The following is a 24,109-nucleotide window of genomic DNA, read 5'->3' on the forward strand; positions in this document are numbered from 1 at the left end:
TTCTGAACCATCTGTAGCCTATGAGTCACCGCCTTATTGGTCCCCAGATAAAGCACGTTACAATGGCCCAATATAGAAATGACAAGCGCCTGGACTGCTGTTATTTGGGTATGCTCTGTCAGCATCCAAGTAATCTTTTTAAGCCATTTCAGGATGGTAAAACAAGTGGCAGCTACCTTAATGGCTTGAGGTTGCATAATTAGGGAGACATTGATAATGACACCCAATTTGCGAGATTGTCGGGAGGGCCGAGGAGGAGAACCCATCTCACTTGGCCAGTGCAGGGACCCCAGAGATTTTTATTTTTCCCCAAGAACAGGACCTCGGTCTTCTCTCCGTTGAGCCTGAGGTAATTAGCCTGCATCCACAATGCAATTTTACCCAATCCCAACTGTAGGGGGGAAGTCTCAGCCGCCCTCTCCACTGAAAGATAATTTGGGTGTCGTCCGCATAAGAGAACAAAGACAGCCCAGCCTCTTCAGCAATATCAGCCAAAGGGCTAACATAAAGGTTGAATAGTAAGGGGCTGAGGATAGAGCCCTGAGGAACCCCATAGGGAGAAGGATGGATATCCGAACTAGCTGCTGGGGAAAAGACTTGAAAGGTCCGATTGGCAAGAAATGAAATAAGCCAATTGAGTGCTGAACCACAAATGCCCAGTGATCTTAAGGTCTTCACTAACAAAGTGTGCGACAAAGTGTCGAACGCTGCGCTTAAGTCAAGCAGTATAACAGCCACGTGTCTCCAGAGTCAAGGTGGCAGCTCAGTATTTCCGTGACTCCAAGGAGAGTTGGTTCAGTTGAAAAGCTGGAGCAGAAGCCCGACTCGGTTGGGTGAAGAAATTCTTGTGATTCTTCAAAATCAGACAGTTGTGAATAAATGTGTTTCTCTAAGATCTTTGAGAAAGCCGGTAACAAAGAAATAGGCCGGTAATTGGAGGGCACATCAGGGTCCGCAGTAGTCTTCTTCAAAAGGGCGGGCACCATAGCGTGCTTCCACTCTGGTGTAACTGTTGCTTCCTGTAAGGAGGCATTCAGAAGGTTCATAATTACCAGCAATGATGGTGGCTCAAGCTGCTTGAGCACGGAGATAGGAAGAAGATCCCTCGGAGAACCAGATTTAACACTGTCTAAAATACGTTTAAAAGAATCCATGTCTAGTAGAGGCCATGTATCCACTTTGTTGGTGGATGCAGAGGGTTCCCTATCTTGAACATGGTGGGTATATTTAGTTAAAAGCAAGATGGATGCTGGTTGAGGGGAATTGTCAATTGGCAATGGAGAGGAGTTATTAGGCTTCAGTCTCTCTATGTCAGAGTATATTTTCTCTACTTGCTGCAGCCCATGACCATGCACACGACAGCCGGTCCAGCAGACAGTGAATCTGGTGTTTTCTCTCTCCCAATCCCCCCTTACTGCATTTTTTTCGTTTGACATTGGAAGGAGAGGGCGTATTTGGACATACATCGCTCCAGCAGAGATTCAGGATTCTGGTTAGTGGCTTTGTATACTTGACACCTGTCAATCATGGGGGCCTCCTCATGGAAGAAGGAATTGTGGTTTCACTCCTTCTGGATCTGTTTGTAACTCCAGCATGGGTTCTAGCCTTTGTTCCTCCTGTCCACACCCAGGTAGCAGAATCTGCCCAAATCTCTCTTCTACTTCTACACTTGATGCCCTGGAGTCTGAAAAGTAAGACTTTTGTGATTTAAGAGCTTCTCTAAGGGGCAAGGGTAAGAGCAATGGAGGCTTTCTATTTAGCAATCTTGTTCTGTTGACCTAAACCGAACGCAGCTGCCACTGCCGTTCTCTTTCTTGTTTTGCTTATCTCCGAATTGGACTCTATCAAGTAATCATTGAACATTTCCAGATTTTTCTACAAGCTGTTATGTTATGTTAGATTAGTTTATGTTTATTTGTAGAACATACAACTCAACGGGTAGAGTACCCTGGTACTGAAAGCAGGTGTAGCCTGGGCCAAACTAGGCCCTTGACTGGGAGAAGAGCCAGGTCTTCAGTTTCTTGTGGAATTCAAGGAAAGAGGAGGTTCCAGTCTTTAGGAGCAAAGTAGGAAAAGTTACGACCTCCAGATCTGATCCTGCATATGTGGGGGGTGCAAGTAGGAGTCCGGTGGAGCAGAGGTGAGTGGTAGGGTTGTGGAAGTGTATACAGTTGTTGAGGTATGAGGGGGCTAATGTTTTGCAAGGCTTTGTATGTGTATGTGAGGGGTTTGAAAAGTACTTGTTTGTATACTGGGATCCAATAGACTTCTTTCAGATGTGGGTGAAAAGGAGTAGGTAGAAAGTGAGTCTAGCTACTGTGTTTTATATGGTTTGTAGTCTTTTGGTCAGTTGAGTGATGATTTCCCCATAGAGTGCATTGCATAGTCCAGCTCGCTGGTGATGATGGCTTGGGTGATGGGTCTGCGATTGTTGCTTGGTTGATAGTCATTTGAGCATCTTGAGTGGGTGGATGGAGGAGAGGAGGATTGCATTCACTTGTCCTGTCATGGTGAGTTTATTGTTGATTATTAATCCTAGACTTGCATTAGTCTTCCACTCATGCACATAACAGCAAAGAACTCTTCAACATCACCAAGGAGTTCACCCAACCCACCAGCGAGTCCAACGACATCCCTCCCTCACAAGAACTCTGCGACAAACTCAGCACCTTTTTCTACCACAAAATCAAGAGCACCTACAACAACTTCGACAATGACAACCAACACACTGAACCCTCACTAACCACCCAACACTCTGAAGCCAGCGATTGACAACTGGACAGCCCTCACAACCGAAGTCACGCTGAAAACAATTAAGTCAATCCACTGCGGGACCCCCACGGACCCCTGCCCCCACCACATTTTCAACAGAGCCCCTGACACCATCGCACCCATGCTCTGCCACACCATCAACCGCTCCCTGGCAATCGCCTTGTTCCCTGATAACTGGAAACACGCTGAGATCAACTCCCTCCTGAAGAAATCCTCGGCGGACCCCACAACCTCATAAACTACAGACTCACGTCCCTGCTCCCATTCCCAGCGAAAGTGATTGAGAAAGCCATCAACAGCCAACTTGCCACATTCATCTAAGAGCACAACATCCTCGACTCCTCCCAATCCGGCTTCAGAAAAAACTACAGTACAGAAACCGCCCTCCTCGTCGCAACAGACGACATCCGTACCTTACTGGACAAAGAAGAAACAGCAGCCCTCATCCTCCTCGACCTCTCAGTGGCATTCGACACAGTCTCTCACTGCACCCTAATTAGCAGACTCCACGACGCAGGCATCCAAGACAAGGCCCTTGACTGGATCCGCCCTTTTCTCTCCGGTAAAATGCAGCGGGTCAGACTCCCCCTTTCCTCTCGGACCCTACACCTACCACCTGCGGAGTCCCCCAGGGGTTCTCCCTCAGCCCTAGGGCCTTCAACGTTCACATGGCTCCGCCCGCCCCATCATCAGAACCTACGGACTCAACATTGTGTCATACGCAGACGACACCCAACTCATCCTCTCCCTATCCAACGACCCCAACACCGCCAGAAACAACTTTCGAGAAGGCATGGAAGCCGTCCCCAAATGGATGAAAAACAACTGCCTACAAATAAACACCAACAAAACGGAAGTACTCATCATGGGCCTAAACCCCAATGCCTGGATTGACACTTGGTGGCCCCCCGCCCTCGGAGGCCCGCCCACCCCCACGTACCACGCACGCAACCTGGGAATCATCCTGGACTCAGAGCTCACCATATCAACTCCGTCTCGTCCTCCTGCTTCTACACCCTCCGCCTCCTACGTAAGACCTTCAAATGGATCCCCCTCGAACACAGAAATACCGTCACTCGCGCCCTGGTCACCAGCAGGCTTGACTACGGCAACGCACTCTATGCCGGAATAAACAAAAACCTCACCCGCAATTACAGAACATCCAAAACGCCACCGCAAGACTGGTCCTCAACCTGCCAAGTCACTGCCACATCTCCCAGCACCTGCGCACACTCCACTGGCTCCCCATCGAAGCTAGAGTCATCTTTAAGATGCTAACCCACACTCACAAGGCCCTCCATGACACTGGACCAGCATACTTGAACAGCCGACTCAAATTCCACGTACCCCAAAGGACCCTACAATCAGCCCAGCTCTCCTATGCCGTGGTCCCCTGCACCAGAAAGACCAGATCGGGAGGCCGCTCCTTCTCCTTCTGGGCGGCCAGAGCCTGGAACGACCTTCCGCTTCACATCAGACAGATAACATTGCTCCCCATCTTCACAAGAAACCTCAAAACCTGGCTCTTCGACAGGCCCCCTCCTTGATGGACTGGAACCTGCGACCCCCCCACCCCCCAGCGCCTTGAGACCCTTACGGCCCACAATACCTAGCTCAGAAACTGGTGCTCTCTGCGGGAAGCAGAGCCTCCAGGAGTGCCAAGACTCTTCTCCTACAACCTCAATGATTTGCCAAGAAAAAACGTATAACCGGTCCTTTTCTGGTATGGCTCCGAGGATATGGAACGCCTTACCCAGTGAAACAAGAATGAACCCTTCCACTGCCTCCTTCAAAAGAGAAGTGAAAGCTATCCTCATTGCTAAATTCACCTGAACTCTATGTCTATTCATTGTATTTTTTTCTTTATTGATTGTTCTTTGTATACTATATCTTGCCTTCTAATTATGACCTGTAAAGCGCTCTGATACTCGCAAGAGTCTTGTTCGCGCTATATAAAAACTTCAAATAAATAAATACGGATGAGTAGTCACGCTTAACAAACACCTGATTGATTGATTGATTGATTGATTTAGTCAACGGGCAGAGTGTGGGTCTGAGTTTAACAGGCCACCAGCTGGAGTTCCGGAGTGAGGTGTGTTTGCCGGAGATAACAATTTTTGTCTTGTCTGTCTTGAGCTTGATAAAGTTGGTTTTCATACATCTGTTGACTTCGGACATACAGGTGAAGAAATTGGTTCTGGTGTTTGGTGTCTTGTCGGAGAGGGAGAGCATGAGCTCGGTATAGTTTGCGTAGGATATGACATTGATTCCATGGACATTGAAGATGCTGTAGAGAGAGGCCATGTAGGTATTGAACAGGGCAGGGCTAAGCGATGATCCTTGTGAAACTTCACAATTAAGTTGGGGATGTCTGAGGCAAATGAGGGCAGACTGACCAACTGGGTGTGGCGTATAAGGAAGGAGCAGATCCATTGAAGTGTTGGTGCTTGGATGCAGGTTTTGTGCAGTTGTCAGATGAGGATGGGGTAGGAAATGGTGTCGAAGACTGCAGATCAGTTCAATAGGATTAGGGCAGCAGTGTCTCCTCTGTCCATAATCAGCCTGATGTCATTTGTCGCAGTAATGAGGACAGTCTTTGTGCTTCCTTTGGGCCTGAATACCTATTGAGTGGTGTCAAGGAGGTGGTTGTTGTTGAGGTAGGGGGCAAGACATTTGTTTACCATGTTTTCCATGACTTTCACTGGGTAGGGTAGTAGGGAGATGGGTTGGTCGTTGGCTAGGATCCGGTCATCTGAAGGTTTCTTGAAGAAAGAAAGTACTGTGGTATGTTTCCAGGCATCTGAGAAGGTGGCTGCATTGATCAGGTCAGGGTGAGAGCTGCACTGATGCGGTCCAGTCCTTTGCTGCAGACATGGTGAGGGCAGGGTCTGATGGTGATACAAGGTGAATGGACTGCATGGTCATTGTGGTTTCTAGTATGGTGGTGGTCCAGGTGGCCAGAGTGGTCCTTTGGGTGCTGGGCTGAATGGCTGCAAGGGTTGAAGGGTCCAATTGGGCTCAAACTAGTCTTAGATGCTGGTACTCTTGTTGCTAGAGTGGAACATCTGGAAGTAGAAATCCTGTGAGAGGGTGACACTGAGAGTCACTACTAGAGAGGTGAAACCTCTCACAATGGTGAAGATTTCCTTGTAATTGGTGCTGCTCTTGATGTGGTCGGTGAGCTCAGAGCATTTGGTCATATTACTGATGTTAGCATTTGAGCGCTGATCTGTAGGTGCTCTTGCCTGTATCATTCTATGTCTGCTTCTGTGTGCTAGTTGCTTGCAGTGGTAATTGGTGAGTCTGAGCTCTTCCGTGTAGCATCTTGCTTATGGTCTGATTCTTTTGGCTCTCATGCCTTGAAAGGAGCAAGTGTGTAAGAAAGTTAAATATTATGTGATATGACTGGGTGGTCTTACCATGTGTATAGTATCATGATACCCCAAAGATGGTCCTTTGATTCCCACAAATAAATCCTTAGCTTAGTCCTGGTAGAGTGGCAGAGAGCAGTCAGGCTTTACTAGAGGAACATATGTTAAGTATTTCAGAGTACAAACATGGACGATAAGTAATTGACACAGCTCAAGAAAATGTAAACACCAATTTATAAAAATAGACCATATTGTATCTTAATTTAGACACCAAAACAAACAGAATAGCATACACATAACCAGAGTTATAGATTTTTTAAGCAATAATAAATCAATAAAGTTAAAAGTAACATTGGGTCAATGGCAATATACACTAATTACAATTAGTCACTTGCAGGTCAAGTTACTCGGAACCCTTATAGGAATAGGGTCATGCGAGCCCCAGGACCAGGCCACAACAGTTAGATCAATTTTACCTAGCCCTTGGAGTCCGGGGGTAAAGTTGTTCTGGCTGTCCTTGGTACTAAACGGGAGCCATGGGTGGTGCTGTTTTTACCGCTTACATGGTGCTGCAAGAAACAAAATGCAAAAACACAACAGGTGTGCAGCTGTTGATGTCGAATGAGAGTTGCACAATGTTCTTTGGAGCTGCAGCATCGGGTGTGGGGATCAGTTACTGGACTGGTGAACAACAAGCTTTGGCAGCGGTAAGGACAACAAAAAGCTTTGGGAACTTCACTGGGTATTGGGGAGTAATGTAGCAGCCTGAAATTTTGGGGCAGGCAAAACTAAAACGCCTACGATGCACTCTATCATCTAGACTAAGGCAATCCCTTGGACGGGCCCATGGCCAGTGATTCTTTAGATCCTGTGAGTGTTTTTACCTACAGTTTGCAAGGGACTAGTGCCACTAGTCTAGAGGAGTTGGAGGGTGCTACTGGCTTCCACAAGGGTTCCTCTCTTTATGAGCGTCAAGTTTTGGCCAAGAACGAGGGTCGTTCACTCAGTTTCAAGTCTGTTGCCTCAGGGACAAAGTATTCCTTTGTTGCTTTGTGATGGTGGGCAAAGTCCTGTGGTTGTCGACACAGGTCTCCCTTGGTCCTTCTTTGAGGTAAGTTGTTCAGATCTGAGTTTCTGATGTTGGGGGAGTCCTGTAAATCTTAGATTTAGAGGAGGTAGAGGTATGGGAGCTAGTAGCCAATGGGCAGCTAGTTCCTGCAGCTAATCTGCCCCAAGGGGTCCACATCCCATCCAGTGGTCCAGGTCAGCCTTTCTACCCGGAACCTACTATTTCTGCCCACCTAAAAATGGCAGAATTCAATTTTAGTTGTACAGACCAGGCTGACCACGCTAGAGAAGTGCCCAGCCTTCCTGTGGGTGTACACCTCCTGCATAGCAAATTTTGTATCTTGCCCAAGTACAAATGAGCCTCGGGCAAGATGAGGGCTCTTTCCTCCTCAGGGGGACATCCCAGATGCATATCAGAGGCGGTGTAGTTTTGAAGCTTACCTCACTGCTGTGCCACTTCACTAGCCATCTGGGGAGGAGAGAGTTGTGATCTCCTTCCTGCCCAATCTTTGTTTCTGACTCCTGGGGGTGATCACACTGCCTCGCAGAAGGTCAGAAGCATGTATCGGCGGCAGTAGGTGTGGGAAAGAGCAGGTTGGTCAGGTAGAATACAGTACAGCTGGGGGCAACCAGGGTGTTATCTCTAAGGTGTCCTCTGGGTGCATGCCACATCACCCAGGGCACAAGAATAGTGTCAGGGGTAAGAAGGCATGTTGTTTGATAACAAACATTATTTATTTTAGTTGTACCATAATGGAGATGCCAATCTCGAGAGTGCCCAGTTGGCAGTCCATGTTATCCTATGGACCGCTTACACATATAGTAGTTTCCAATGGGGAATGCTACTATAGGGACATAAATGCTTGCACTTATATGTCTACACCTTTTAATATAATGCACCCTGCCACCTAGGCTGAGGAGGTCTAATTTAGGTGTGCTTACATACATTAAGGGCATTAAAGGTGACTCTGCCATTCATGGTGAGAGTACAGTCGAGTGTGAGTAGTTTGCACTGCTCCTGCAGTCTGCAATGGCAGGCATACTGTCGGTAGTTTTCATGGGTCACCTATTATTATTATTATTATTAAATTAGTTTTGTAACGCGCGCAGCTACCCAAAAAGGGTTTCCCAGCGCCTAGCATACAAATTTCTCGAAAAGAGCAGTCAAGAAACATTTGCTACTAAGGTTTTAAGATTTCTTCGAAAACTGAGATAGGATGGGTCATTCTTCAGGGACACCAGAAGAGAATTCCAGATTTTAGGGCCAAGACAAGAAAAGGAACGGCCTCCCATTCTTGCAAGTTTAAATCTGGGAATCATGAAGTCTCCATGGGCTGTAGAGCGCAGGGGACGAGAAGGAATGTAAGGATGGATGAGCTCTTGCAGATAAACTGGTGCCACACCTTGTTTGATTTTAAAGATGTAACACAGGGTTTTAAATGTCATTCTTTGATCAATTCGAAGCCAGTGAAGGTCACGTAAATACGGCGAGATGGAAGCATGTCTAGGAACTTGACAAAGAAGGCGTACTGCAGAGTTTTGGACAACCTGTAGCTTTTTCAATACCGTTTGGCAGCTACCGAGATAGAGATCACTTTGCCGTAATCGAGGCGAGAGGTGATGAATGCCTGGACTACCGTGCGTTGGGTTGAGGCAGGAAGCATCCAAATGATCTTACGAAGCCACTTCAAGATCGTGAAACAGATGGCAGCAACACTCGCCACCTGTTGTCTCATAGAGAGACTATCATCAATAATGATGCCCAGATTACGGACATGGGTGACAGGTAGGGGAAAGGAACCCATTTCCTGAGGCCAGTGGTGCTTGCCCAGGATAAGGACCTCAGTCTTATCCCCATTTAACTTCAAAAAGTTAAGGCGCATCCACTTTGTCACTTGCCGTAGGCCGTACTGAAGGGCAGATGTCGTAGCGTCTTTAGTGGTGGACAGCGAAAAGACAATCTGCGTATCATCCGCATACGAATATAGGGAATGACCCGCCTCTTCCACAATCTCTGCCAGAGGTCTGACATGGATGTTGAAGAGCAGGGGGCTTAAAATGGATACCTCTGGGACTCCATATGCTAATATGCAGATCTTAGATGATGCCATAGCAGAAAAGACTTGAAAAGTGCGGCCATCAAGGAATGAAGCAAACCAGGATAGGGCAGTGCCGTCCAGCCCAAGAGACCTAAGGGTGTTGAGCAAGATGTTATGCGACACAGTGTCAAATGCGGCACTCAAATTTAATAGAATGAGTGCCGCAGTTTCCCCTTGATCTAAATGCTGGCACAGTTTCTCAGTGACCCCAAGCATAGCGGTTTCAGTTGAAAAGTTGGCTCTGAACCCAGATTGTGAATAATGAAGAAAGCCAACTTTGTCTATGTGTTGTGTCAGTTGAGTATTGATATGTTTCTCCAAAATTTTGGAGAAAGCCGGAAGCAGAGATATAGATCTAAAGTTAGATAATACAGAAGGATCTGTGTCGGCCTAGGGTGGCACAAACCCATGCGACAGCCCTGGGGACTCCTTTACCTTCAATGCCCTAGGTACCCCACGTACCATATACAAGGAACTTATAAGGGGGTAAAGCGTTTGCCTATTTGGGATTACCAAGTCGAACATATCAGTTTGAGGGGAGAGCACAGGTACTGGGGTCTGGGCAGCAGGCTCCAGTGAACTATCAGAGTCATAACCATTAGCATGTGAAGCACAAAGTGGCGGTGGGTGACCATACAAAAAGGGGCACTTTCCTACAAAGGGTGTCTGCGCATGTGATGAACTAAGCGTTGAAGTTGGAGATGGATCTGGGGAGGCTGTTGTAGTGATGTAGCTGGTGGTGTAGAAGTTCTGAGGACCAGGTTTCTTCTGAGATGTTATACCAGTCTCACTGTAAAGATTTGTCAATCTTGTTTCTGCTGTGGTGTGAGATGGGTATGCTGAAGCAGACAAGGCCATGGTTGGACCAGGTTTCCGGTGTGGGCTTGTTAACTGTGATGTCACTGAAGCTGGTGCTGCTTTCCATGGAGGTATAGCAGTGAAGATATTCCTTGAAGATGATGGTGATTCCTCCTCTGTGTCTGTTAATCCTTTCCTGTCAAGCGATCTTACATCCAGGTGGGATTGCCGTGGCGATTTTGGGGGCCAATGAATGATTCACACAGGTTTTGGTCAGGAAGAGCAGGTCAAAAGAGCAGTCATGAGCGCAGGTCTCAGATTTTGGAGGCGTGTTTGGTGATGGAACATGTATGTAAGAACTGGGGTTTCTGGTTGTCAGAGCATGCACCCTGTACAAGCAGGAACCAACACTCTAGTCAGGGTAAGTCAGTGTTAGCTAGATACACACATAAAGATAATCTATGCTCACTCTCTGGTAGCTTGGCACAGAGCAGTCAGGCGTATCTAAAGAAGCAATGTGTAAAGTATTTGTGCAACAAACACACACACAGTAGCACAATGAAAACACCTAAAAAATACTCTACACAGGGTTAGAAAAATAGATTATATTTTTATGAGTAAAACAAGACCAAAACAAGAACCGGAGTTATGAATTTTTAAATAAGAAGTAAAAAAGTAGTGCTTAGAAGCAAATAGCATTTAGAGGTTTACTTGAGGTCGTGCTGTAAATCCAAAGTTTGGCCAACCACAATGGAGACCAGGCCAGCTACAGGACTCATGCAGGTCCAGCTGAAAAAGTGTTGATGTCAAAAACTCGATGCGGCTATTCCAATCCGTGCAGGTGATGAAGGCTTCGTCGATGAAGCCCCCTTAAGATGCAGGAAATACATCGTCGTCGAGCCACACTGTCCCTCATCATTGAGCCGCACAGTCCATTGAGGCAATGTTGTTGATCGGCTTCTACATCTGCGTCGAAAGGCAATGCATTGCATCGGATCAGCGCAAAGTCTCACTGCGTCAATTTTGTTGATTCTGTACAGCAGATGTCATCTTTCAAGGGCCCAGGACCAGACTGGCACCATGTGGCAGGACAGTACTCGCAGATGGGAGAGTCCAGGTGCTGTTTCAGGGTGGAAGGTAGCCTTTGATCGCCCTAAGACTTCAGAATAGGGAGCAAGCCAGCAAGCCCATGGAGTCACTCTAAGTTCATTTGAGATGGGTCCAGTCCTTGTCCTCAGGATGGAAGAGATCAGCAGACAGCAGGGCAGCACAGCAATACAGAAAAGTTCTTCCAGTCCAGCAGTCAAGCAGAGTAGCAATCCTTGCAGCACAGCAGTCTTCACTTATGGCAGAGTTCTTCACAGGTCAAGTAGTGTACTGTCCTGTTATGGTCAGAGGCCCAGTACTTATACTCAGTTGTGCCTTTAAAAGTGGAGGTACCCCTTTCTTCCCAGCTCTAGCTCCAGACTATCAGTAGGGGGATAATCATCCCTTTGTGTGGGAAACTTGGCACCTATTCAGCTGTAAGTATCAGCTCCCCACTCTCTTCCTACCCCGCTAGAGCTATCAGAATGCATATGAGTTTGCTGTCACACCCACCCTTCCTGTGTTTGTGGCTGTATAACGGGAATGCACACAGTGTAACTGTCACCCACTCCAGACATGTATTGGAGACAGGCTGCCAGGCACACAGAGCAGTAAGAGCACTCCACTTTCTAAAAATGGCATTTCTAAAATAGTAATATTAAATTCAACTTTACCAGTAAGGAGGAGTTATCATTTTCATTTCAAAGATATGAAACATGATATAGCTACTCTTTTTAATCTGTAATTACAGCTTAAGAGTGCATTGAGGAATTCCCAATGCTAGCCTATGAGAGGAGTAGGCCTCACAGTAGTGAGAAACGAATTTGGGTGTTTGTCACTACCAGGACATGTGAAACTTAAAAGTACATGTCCTACCTTTTACTTACACAGCACCCTGCCCTTAGGGATACCTAGGGCCTACCTTAGGGGTGACGTGGAATAAAAGGGGCATATAAGGCTAGGCAAGTGGTTTTAAATGCCAAGTCAACGTGGCAGTAAACTGCACACAAAGGTCTTGCAATGGCAGGCTCGAAAGGCTACTTATGTGGGTGGCACAATCAATGCTGCAGGCCTACTAGTAGCATTTAGGTTAAAGGCCTTGGGTATATGGTATACCACTTTACAAGTAAAATAAATATGCCAATTGCATATACACCAATGTCACCATGTTTAGGAGAGAAATACATGCACTTTAGGATTGGTCAGCAGTGGTAAAGTGATCAGAGTCCTAAGGCCAAGAAAAAGATACAACAAAAAGAGGATGTAATAAGAGAAAAGGTTTGGGGAAAGACCACTCTGAGGATGACAGGCCTAACATGTGACCCCCTAGCTGAAAGTAGGGAGATCTACCTAGCTTCTAGGGAGTTCTCATCACTAAGGCAGAAGAACATGGATAAACCATCAGCATTGGTGTGGTCTACCCCTGGACTGTGTGCCACCCTGAAGTCCATACCCTGTAGGGAAATGTACCACCTCAACAATTTTGGATACTTAGACCTCATTTGCATGAGCCATCTGAGCGGACTGTGGTCAGTCTGAATCAGGAAGTGAATGCCAAACAGGTATGGTCTCAACTTCTTCAAATCCCAGGCCACAGCAAAAGCTTCCCTTTCTATAGTACTCCAACTTTGATCCCTGTGGAGTAACCTCCTGGAGATGAAGGCTACAGGTTGGCCTAGGCCCTATTCATTTAACTGTAATAATACTGCCCCTATGCCATGTTCTGAGGCTTCTGTTTGAACAATAGACTCCTACCAGGCCTCTGTTCAAACTATAATTCTGCTTTTTTGCATGCCTGTGTCCAAATCACATTTCTTGGCAGCATCTTAGAATTCAGGTCTGTCATGTGTGCAACAATGGTGCCATATCCCTTGACAAACCACCTGTAGTACCCAGTGAGGCCCAAGAATGCTCTGACCTAAATAGAGGAACACAACTAAATCCCTGAGGACTTTTCGATGTAATGGCAGGATCCAGGGACAAGACTGTGTCCACAATGTTGTTATCAATGGATTCCTCTATGGCCTTCGATACACTGGAACAGACTTACATGTTCGGGGTACTGGAGTGAATGGGGTTTAGCCCCAATTTTATAATAGGTTAGATGCGCTTATTGTACAAGGATCCCAAGGCCCATGTTAAGGTTAATGGAATGATATCCCATAACTTTACTCTTCGCAGGGGAACAAGGCAGAGATTCCCAATCTCCCTGTTGATTTTTGCTCTTGCTCTGGAGCCTGTAGCAGCGTGGGTGAGGCAGGACCCACTAATACTCGGCATACGCTGGAGGGAACCATTTGAAGTGCGTACCTCTTTATACGCTGAAGACATCCTCTTTTATGTCACAAACCCTCCCCCAGGACGATCACCAGGCTAACCCAAATACTTCGGATATATGGCAGACATTCTGGGTACACAATTAATTGAGACAAGTCCCTCATGCATTTGATTGCAGGCCCAAGCCCATTTTGCAAAGAGATATCCACTTACCCACATCCCCTGGATGTTTCAAGTACCGTGGATTCATGTCATAATGGATCCACACTTCTTTTATCACTCTAACCTGGTCCCGATCTTGGAACACTTCACAGCGGATGTCCATACTGGAGGGCATTGCTGCTCTCCCTACTGGGTAATGCAACAATGTTTAAGATCATGACACTGTTCCTGATGCTCCATGCGCTACAAAATAGTCCATATCGTATACCTGAGGAATTCTTCTGCAAGACAGAGTCCCTTCTCAGTCTGCTTTTATGGAACAGAAGTCCACCACACATAGCCCTCCCTAAATTAATGCGAGGGGTGTATGATGGAGGGATTGGTCTCCCAGATATTAGAAAATATTACTGGGCCACACAATTATGGGTGGCTAATGATTGGGCATTTGCAGCCTGGGACGACTCCGCGTTCAGATTAGAGATGTTCTTGATGGGAGACTCGGATTACCTTGGGGTGCTCTATGGCCTGGTTAATACTCAAAAGCTTCTGCCCCAGACACTCACCGTGTCCCATGTGTGGTCGACGGCAACCACATTTTTGGGTTGGAGGGGGAGGTCCACCGCACTGTCCCCACTGTGGTGTAGCGATCTCCTGAGGGAGTTGGGATGAATAAAGGGCTTCAGGAAATGGAACCTCATATGTATATCCACAGTGGGTGATATGTGGGATGGGAACACTATGCTCAGTTTTGCTGATATGCAAGCCCAATATGATATGGCGCCCACTGAATCATTAGATACCTGCAATTACAACATATATTATCGACACACATCCCAAGACACACCCCTGTCCCGGAGTCCTCACCGCTGGAGGACAGAGTCCTTACTGAAGCACCACCTAAAAAAAGTTTTGCTTATGTTATGCTATTTTAATATAATTTTAATGTGCATGAATCACCCCGGAAGGGGTATCTCAGTGCCTCAGTGAGCCATAGACTAGCAGCGTTATTATCTGAAAAGATCTGTTTTGAGAAGCTTTCTAAAATGGGGGTGATCCTTTAACTTCCATACATGGGAGGGTAGCTAATTCCAATATAAGGGGGCCAGATAAGAGAAGTCTTTCTCCCCGGAGCCTGTCTTTCTAATACAAGGCATAATGAGAAGAGATTTGACCCTGGACCGTGAGAATCTGTTTGGCTGGTACGGGATAAGTTTCTATGTCAGGTATCTGGGTCCCCTGATGTTCAGTGATTTGTGCAGTAAGCAACAGATTTTGAACATAATTCTTTCACATATAGGAAGCCAGTGGAGTGAGCATAAGAGAGGGAGGGCGGTTGTTCTGGCCAGCCAGTTCTGAATAAGGATTGCAGCTGCCACCTCCATCTTTCATAGTGAGAGCATGGTCCAGGCAAATGCCCACATTTTTACCTGATGACTTGGAGGAAGGTGCAGCACCCAAGTCAACTGGCCCCCAATCCAGGGCCCAGAGCAGGTGGGCTTTACCAAACAGCATAATTTCTGTCTTGTTTAGCTGGAGAAAGTTCTCAATCATCCATGCCGAGATGGCTTTCATACGCTCAGAGAAACGTGCTTTGGTAGTAGGTGGATCTTCATTAAAGGAGATGAGGAGTTAGGTGTCGTCCGCATATGAAAGAGGAGTAAACACATAAGCTCTGATGGTTTTTAGCAAGGGTGGCCACATTGATGTTAAACAATGTGAGGAAAAACAGCCCAATTTACAACCGATGCCCAGGCTGCTGGCACAAGACGCCTCTTAGTTCCCATTTTGATCAGTTACCAAATGAAGAGACGGGTGCTGGAAGCGAGAGTGCAAGAACAGAGTTTTATTTCTCATGAGGAGAGCCTGTCATTTCGGACACGCGCACAATGTCTTCAAGAGGTGCTCTAACAAGTTTCTCTGAGGCTCTGTCTTTTATACACAGGTTTACGATGCACAAACATTCCTTATTGCAATAAAGAAACTTTGAAGTACGAAAAGGCACGTTTGGAATCCCAGCTTCAGGCCTATTCCCATGCCTGTCGTTCGGATGTCGTTTCCCCTCCCAAATGTAACATGTGATTGTAATCTTGCAGCCGGACATTCCAACAGGACACGAGGGCAAGAGGGGGTGGTCAGATCTAAGGTTGGGCAGGCGATAAGATCGGGCACTTCGGTTGGTGTATCACGTTTTACTATGTGGGGCCAGGGGGGTACATCCACGAGGCTTTGTTTTATGACTTGGGACCGGGTCGAGAGGCCAGGTGTAGCCGGAGGGGGGTCATCAGAAGAGGGGAAGGGTGTTCCTGGGAGGAATGCAGGGGGTGTCGGTCAGGCAGGGGTGTCACTTTTAGAGCAGGGTCGCGCAGAGGGAGAGGGTTTTATGGCCTATGCATGAGAGAGCGGGGGCGTTCAACGGGGAGGGGGCGTGCTGGGGATTTAACAAACGGGCAGAGAGGCCTTGGTGCCTAAAATGGCTGTCGTGTACGTGCGTGCATGGGCCTATGCTGGCGGGATGATGCGGTCAATGCTTCGCGGTATTCGTTCTGCTTACAGCGAGGGGTATGGTGAACACAAATGAACGCCGCTTATGTACATATACACTGTCATTTTCCACAGTCGCCGCTTTTTAACATAAGTTAGTTCATTTCCGTGTTTATCATAACTGACGGGGTGTACATATAGCCATGTGTGGTCAATGAAATAGCGTTTGTCAATACTGGCGGATTGCATATAACCATGTGCAGTCGATGCGATAGATGAGGTGTAATTCATATGAATTTACATTTGTCGTGTTATATATACGAGTCTAGAGATCGGTATACTACTCAGTCGGAGTCAATCAAGGAAATGTTCCGACACATCATGGAACCATGTTCTGACTCTCTCTCCGGCGGTATCAATGTACAGTTAAAAGTGACCGATGAAACATTTTGAAAGCAATACAAAGTGGTTGAGGGAGGAATTCAGTTCAATACAAGCAAGTAGTCAGGGGGGGGTAGAAAGTTCAGAAAGGGGGGGGGGGGTCTTCGCCACAGTGTCTTTTTAGCAGTGAGCCATCACTGGTAGGCTCTAGTAGTTCGTTTTTTTCCGTTGGCGCTGTTGAGCACCGGCGGTGGACCTATAGATCCAGCTCGGATCGATCCTTACACGTCGCAGGGTGCGATCTGTCCTCTGCTGTTAGACCACAGTCCTGTTTCCTAACTAATCTTTTTAAGGGTGCCTCATGCTGGGCACCTGCATTTCTTTCTCCTTCCGTGGCAAACCCTATTCTACCTAAATGCTGTTCTTCTTCTCTGAGTCAAAATCCATGTGAAAAAAAGGGGGTGTTGTCGGATAATCGAGGGAAGAGAGGGCGGAGTGGGATCAGATCTTTGAGACAAACCAAGGGAGCACAGGATAACGAGCAGGCAGGCCCATCAATCGGGCTCAAAGGGGCGGGGACTTCTGGCACGCGTGGGTCAGCAAGCAGAGGGCTTCAAGGCAGCCCTCCATCCTTTCATTTTCCGTGTTTGAGAGTGGTGCCTCGTCCCGCGTCTCGTTGCTCTGCGGCTCCACCTTTGGTCGAGGTCACATGTGCTTCATGATCTGCGGCTAGGCTGTGCGTCACGTCCGGCCCCTCTCCTCCGGTGATTGCGTATCTTTGAATGGGTACAAAACAAGCTTTAGAGAACTGGCAGGAGAAGACATTTATACATTTCAATTCCGCCCCCAATCTTAAGTAGTTGGGGATACGTTCATCGGTCACGGTCAGAAGTTATCACTATGGAGTATGTATGCGGGCATTTCTACAGAGTTTGTACTAAGTCTATTTGGCGTTCATTCATGACGTATATGGAGAGAAGTCAGACTCCTATCAACTGCGTATTCCATCAAACTCGAAATCGGATCCTACGGTAGAGACTCGTCTTTCTAACCCAAGCCCTGGCAATCTTCTATCATCATGAGAGAGGGACAGAGGCTAAACATTCTTTTCTCGGGGAGCAACGGTTAATCAGGGTCATCAGTTATACTTCGGGATATGGAGCTGGGGTCAATCGGGAGAAACGAGGACACTTTGGACATCCGTACTTGGGTGCAGAGAGGTGGGGCAATCTGGGCATTGGGGATTGTGCTTCTAACGAACTGAGAACAGAAGGCCACTGACATATAGTCCCCCTATAAAAAAGGCCAGATTAGGGGACATCAGTCGTCTTACCTGTCCTTTCCTTCTTAGCCAATTCAAGTTCCATCATTTTACAGAAAGGAGAGGTAGTAATATGGCAAATTACAATCGTTTTAGTTTCTGTCAATTTTTGCCGAACACCTTTGTGTTCAAAAACCAATTAGGCTTGTGCCGGCGGGGCACAACGTTACCATACAAAGGAAGAGGGAACAGGGGGACCCTCAGAGAGAGAGTCGTCCGCATTTTAAACGAACTACTCGGTACACGTACGACATGGAGAGAGAGAGAGAGAGAGAGAGAGAGAGAGAGAGAGAGAAACGTGTACAATAATAGGCCATTTAGTGCGCACACAACACAGAACAGCAGGGGTCAAGTTATATAGAAACACAGGCTGAGGGACGACGTAGATCCATACATTACGTACACATGAATTCAGGCGGGGGGGGAATAGTACATGCATTATATACAAGAATCCAAGACAAAACATAGAATAGTACTTGGCCAAAAAAGATTTCTTCCTGCATGCTGCGCATCCTTAGTATCCTACTTAATTCATCTGGCTGCCTTTGCTGGTGGCCTCGGTTGCAAATACTTACACCTTTGTCAATTGTTCGGGAACTAACCTGGTCGGGCTAATACTCACGGTGGGATCTTCGAATCATTTTTAGCGAATGGGTATCCAGGCTGAGGCAACGGAGGGTGTCAGTCGGGAGAACAATGGGGCAGCTTTGAGTTTCATGTCTATGAAGGTGCAAGAAGGAGGTGGTAAATCTTAAACATTGACAATATTCCTAGTCTTCCAGGAGGAGGGTACTTGGGTAAACCTCACCCCGGAATATTCCTGAACCTTTCCCTATTTAGTTACCGTATGAATTTACTCATGGGTGCACGTCATTCTTGGTTGCATATTTGGGGTGCCGGTTGGAGTCATATTTTGTCATACTGCAATAACCCGCCAAGTTTCTGCTTCAGGCCACCCTCCCAGTCGCTGGGTTCAGAGAGGGAGACAGTCGTTTCTAAGTAAGGGAGTGCTATTTCTTTGTTTGTTCGTCGTGTGTAGGCACCATGTTCAGACCCCTTTTCCCCATTCCATCGGCCGTTCGATCATCACTTAAGTCATACATAAAACATTTCTCTTATCAATTCAAACGTGTGCAACGTGTATTCAGTCGAGCTATACACATCAGGGCATACACGCGTGCATTCATATCACACAAATTCGTCACGTTCTCAGGGCAGTCCCCATAGACAATATACAATTTTTCCGTGCGGAACCATGGCGTGTTGCGTAGGTCTTCTCCATACTCTAGTCGACGTTCCGATGTGACCTGCAGTAAAGAAGGGGAAAAAAAGAAGGGGTGGGGGCAGCGTTTTAAAACATATCAGCGCGCATGAACCCGAAAATGTTTTTACTTACCACATACTCGACCTATCTCCGCGGGATGCAGTCCCTTTCATCTCGGCGTTTAAGCCCAGAGGGACCGGTAGTGCGGGAGAGATAATCATTGATGGACTGTGTATTGCATAGATCGCCCAAGTGTGGTATAACGGATCATGTGTAGGGAAGGGTCAAAACAAAGGGTAGTCAGTGTAAGGTGGGGGGTGAACTCGTGCCCTCCTTCGAGGAGGAGGGATGGTCTACAGTGGTACAGGGTCGTTTTTGTTCATCAGGCACGGAAACTAGAGGGGCTAGGTGGCATTCCTTCGGAGTGGCTTAGGGGCATCTGAAACTACTTCCCTGATACATGTGGCACATAAAGTAAAGGCTAAATACCGGGACCTTTATCGATTGCTTTACGTTGCACAAAAATAAAAATATAATAAAAAACACACACACACACAACAAACCTGGACCATTCACATTTGCAATATTTCTGTGTACTTTGCTTTTTAACCTTTAAGTAATCGAGTTGCTTCATTTCACCTGTATTTTACTTATATCGGAAACAGTGGTCATTTATTCGAAACTTACCAATCTAAGCGCTACAACTATGTTTGCTTTTCAAAAAAACCTTTATTTAAAAATGTTGGCGCACAAATACGGATCTACAACCACGTGGGCCAGCCACGGAGCAGACTGGAACTGTACATGAGGGGATATTTATTTGAGGAAAACGTAACGGAGTCGGTGGTCGTTGATTTCATAAAGGTGCGACAAGTGCAATAAAATCATATCGAAAAATTCATTGTGGGCAAGTACCATAAGTGTCGAAAATTCGAACTTTCAATAATACGGTAATCAATGACGCGTCAGAACTTAACATCAATTCATTGTCCAAGTGTTCAATCAGTACCCATCCCCTCCCGCCATGCGATCAAGGCTGAGGCAACCGGAACACAACAGGGAGTTGCGAGTTTCATTTGTACCGGCGCCATTTTGGGTGAGGTCAGGCAGGTCCAAGTATAGTCAAAATGTCTCCACCAACTCGTGGTTGGACCAGAGCCTCTTTCGGCAGTCCAAAAGTTTCGTTAAAGGGCAACAGAAGGGGCCGTCGGCATGAACCATCAGTCAAAGGGGGGAGGGAGGCAACAATCTTTCCTACCGGGTCATACTGGTGTTCCACCGGAACTGATCAAATTGGTAGTCTGCAGGATTTTGGTCATTCAAACTGAGGCTGGCGCCAGCATGAGAGCGCCGACGTCTCGTGGCTACTTCTTGGTCGTTCCGCGGGCAATCATGGCAGTCATTCCCCATCGGGGGGCCCGCGGGGGTCGGGGGCCCCTGCGGCTCTCATAGAATCTTCAAAGCTGAGGAGAACGCTTCTGGACGGGGGACTCATTTTTTAGCTGGCAAGCGACCTGGCCATCTTTGCACGCCAGGCCCAATCTCCCAAGAGTCGACCGTTATTTTATGAGTTCCGCGGCAACCGGCAGTCGCTGGATCGCAAGAGTAGACGGACTCCAGCCTGTCGGGCGTGGCGTTGCACCGCAAGAGTGGACGAACCCTTGTCGGGTGAGTGGAGCGTTGGGGGTGCAGCTGAGGGGCCTCCACCTGGGGAGGTGGGAGAGGCTCGTCCGCGCCGCCTCTCCCTCCCAGTGCACCCCACGCCGTCTTCTGGCGCTGACATTCGTGATGGCCGGACCAGGCGATGAGAGAGGGGGGGGGGTCGGAGGCATAAGCAAGACATCCCCCCCCCGTGGCCTGCAAGGCGCCAGAAGAGGAGGATGGGAATACCAGTACATTCCGGCCCATCCACCCCACGACCTCTCCGGCCGCTGACGGCCAGCCGGGCCCCGCCCTGCACGTGTCGAGGCCTCATCTTCCGGATGGGCGTGACCGTGGACCTGTTGCACTTCGGGAGCTTCCGGAATGGTGGTAGGTATCTGCTGACTTGTATCTATCTTATGTTACCGTTATTGGGCGTGGCGGGCGGTGGGACAGACATGTTTGGAGCAGTGAGGGGCGGCGGAGCCTAGCTACCTCGTGGCTGCCGGGATGTCAAGCTTGGCTTCTCTCACCACTTTCATGTTTCTTATTGCGGGCTATTTCTAACGTTTCTTATTTCTAGCGAAGTCAAAAACTCATCAGTGGCCTACTGATTTTGCTCGATTTCTTTTTCCATCCTTTTCTAGTGTGTTTTTGCGCTAAAGTTTCTGTTAACAGGATACGGTGATTACGTCATATTTTACATATGCCCTTTTTATTAGGGGCGCCCTCCGGTTGAGCCAGATGATCTACCTCTAATAAATGGTCCAGGTGGAACTAGTTTACCAATCAGTGGGGAATAGATAGGCATGACAGATTACAACGGGGGACAAAGGTCCGCATTACCTACCCTTCACTACTTGCAAAGACTAGACAGAATATTTCTATTCCACGTTATTTGCAAACAGAGAATACCTCAAAAGAACTATTCCTTGAACAATAAATGTCCAGACAATCAATCAATCAGTGGGGAGAAAAACAGGCATGACGGATTTCAACGGGGGACAAAAGTCCGCATTACCTATCCTTCGCTATCTGCAAAGGGAGACAGGATATTCCTATTCTTCTCTGTTTGTAGACAGGGAATATCTCAAAAGAGCGATAATCGATAAAAATCGATAACAAACAATCAGTGGGGAGAAAGATAGGCATGACGGATTACAATGGGGGACAAAAGTCTGCATTACCTACCCTTCACTATTTACAAAGGGAGACAGAATATTCCTATTCTTCCCCGTTTGTAGACAGCGAATGTCTCAAAGAGCAACAGAGCAACCAATCAATCAGTGGGGAGAAAAATAGGCATGACGGATTACAACGGGGGACAAAAGTCCGCATTACCTATCCTTAACTATTTGCAAAGAGAGAGGAACGTTCCTATTCGTCGCTGTTTGCAAACAGAGAATGTCTCAAAGAGAACCAATACTTCAAGTAGCAACCAAGGCTAAATGAACCAATCAATGAACAATACCAGTATGTAAATACCGATTCCAATATAAACAATCAATCAGACGTAAAGACGTCCTACTCAACCTTACCCGGACCGGACCGTGTGGACAGTTCTTCGCCTTCCCTTTCCAGCGCCCGATCGTTCTCTTACTCCATGTTTTTACCGCAGCATTCCTGTGGGATCCCAGTTAGGACAGTAGGTCGCTTGAGAGAGGTCCATTCGGAATCGGTGAAGTTCATTCAATCGGCAGCCGGACGAGGGCCCTCTCAAGGCAGGTATACTCCAATCGTTCAGATGTTCACCCCATCGTCTTGACCTCTCTTACCGGACCTTATGTCGCTGATGGGCCCGCGTTGGGACGCCAATTGAGGAAAAACAGCCCAATTTACAACCGATGCCCAGGCTGCTGGCACAAGACGCCTCTTCGTTCCCATTTTGATCAGTTACCAAATGAAGAGACGGGTGCTGGAAGCGGGAGTGCAAGAACAGAGTTTTATTTCTCATGAGGAGAGCCTGCCATTTCGGACACGCGCACAATGTCTTCAAGAGGTGCTCTAACAAGTATCTCTGAGGCTCCGTCTTTTATACACCGGTTTACGATGCACAAACATTCCTTATTGCAATAAAGAAACTTTGAAGTACGAAAAGGCACGTTTGGAATCCCAGCTTCAGGCCTATTCCCATGCCTGTCGTTCGGATGTCGTTTCCCCTCCCAAATGTAACATGTGATTGTAATCTTGCAGCCGGACATTCCAACAGGACACGAGGGCAAGAGGGGGTGGTCAGATCTAAGGTTGGGCAGGCGATAAGATCTGGCACTTCGGTTGGTGTATCACGTTTTGCTATGCGGGGCCAGGGGGGGTACATCCACGAGGCTTTGTTTTATGACTTGGGACCGGGTCGAGAGGCCAGGTGTAGCCGGAGGGGGGTCATCAGAAGAGGGGAAGGGTGTTCCTGGGAGGAATGCAGGGGGTGTCGGTCAGGCAGGGGTGTCACTTTTAGAGCAGGGTCGCGGAGAGGGTTTTATGGCCTATGCATGAGAGAGCGGGGGCGTTCAACGGGGAGGGGGCGTGCTGGGGATTTAACAAACGGGCAGAGAGGCCTTGGTGCCTAAAATGGCTGTCGTGTACGTGCGTGCATGGGCCTATGCTGGCGGGATGATGCAGTCAATGCTTCGCGGTATTCGTTCTGCTTACAGCGAGGGGTATGGTGAACACAAATGAACGCCGCTTATGTACATATACACTGTCATTTTCCACAGTCGCCGCTTTTTAACATAAGTTAGTTCATTTCCGTGTTTATCATAACTGACGGGGTGTACATATAGCCATGTGTGGTCAATGAAATAGCGTTTGTCAATACTGGCGGATTGCATATAACCATGTGCAGTCGATGCGATAGATGAGGTGTAATTCATATGAATTTACATTTGTCGTGTTATATATACGAGTCTAGAGATCGGTATACTACTCAGTCGGAGTCAATCAAGGAAATGTTCCGACACATCATGGAACCATGTTCTGACTCTCTCTCCGGCGGTATCAATGTACAGTTAAAAGTGACCGATGAAACATTTTGAAAGCAATACAAAGTGGTTGAGGGAGGAATTCAGTTCAATACAAGCAAGTAGTCAGGGGGGGGTAGAAAGTTCAGAAAGGGGGGGGGTCTTCGCCACAGTGTCTTTTTAGCAGTGAGCCATCACTGGTAGGCTCTAGTAGTTCGTTTTCTTCCGTTGGCGCTGTTGAGCACCGGCGGTGGACCTATAGATCCAGCTCGGATCCATCCTTACACGTCGCAGGGTGCGATCTGTCCTCTGCTGTTAGACCACAGTCCTGTTTCCTAACTAATCTTTTTAAGGGTGCCTCATGCTGGGCACCTGCATTTCTTTCTCCTTCCGTGGCAAACCCTATTCTACCTAAATGCTGTTCTTCTTCTCTG

The sequence above is a fragment of the Lissotriton helveticus genome, chromosome 1_1 (assembly GCF_964261635.1).
Source record: "Lissotriton helveticus chromosome 1_1, aLisHel1.1, whole genome shotgun sequence".
NCBI lineage: Eukaryota > Metazoa > Chordata > Amphibia > Caudata > Salamandridae > Lissotriton > Lissotriton helveticus.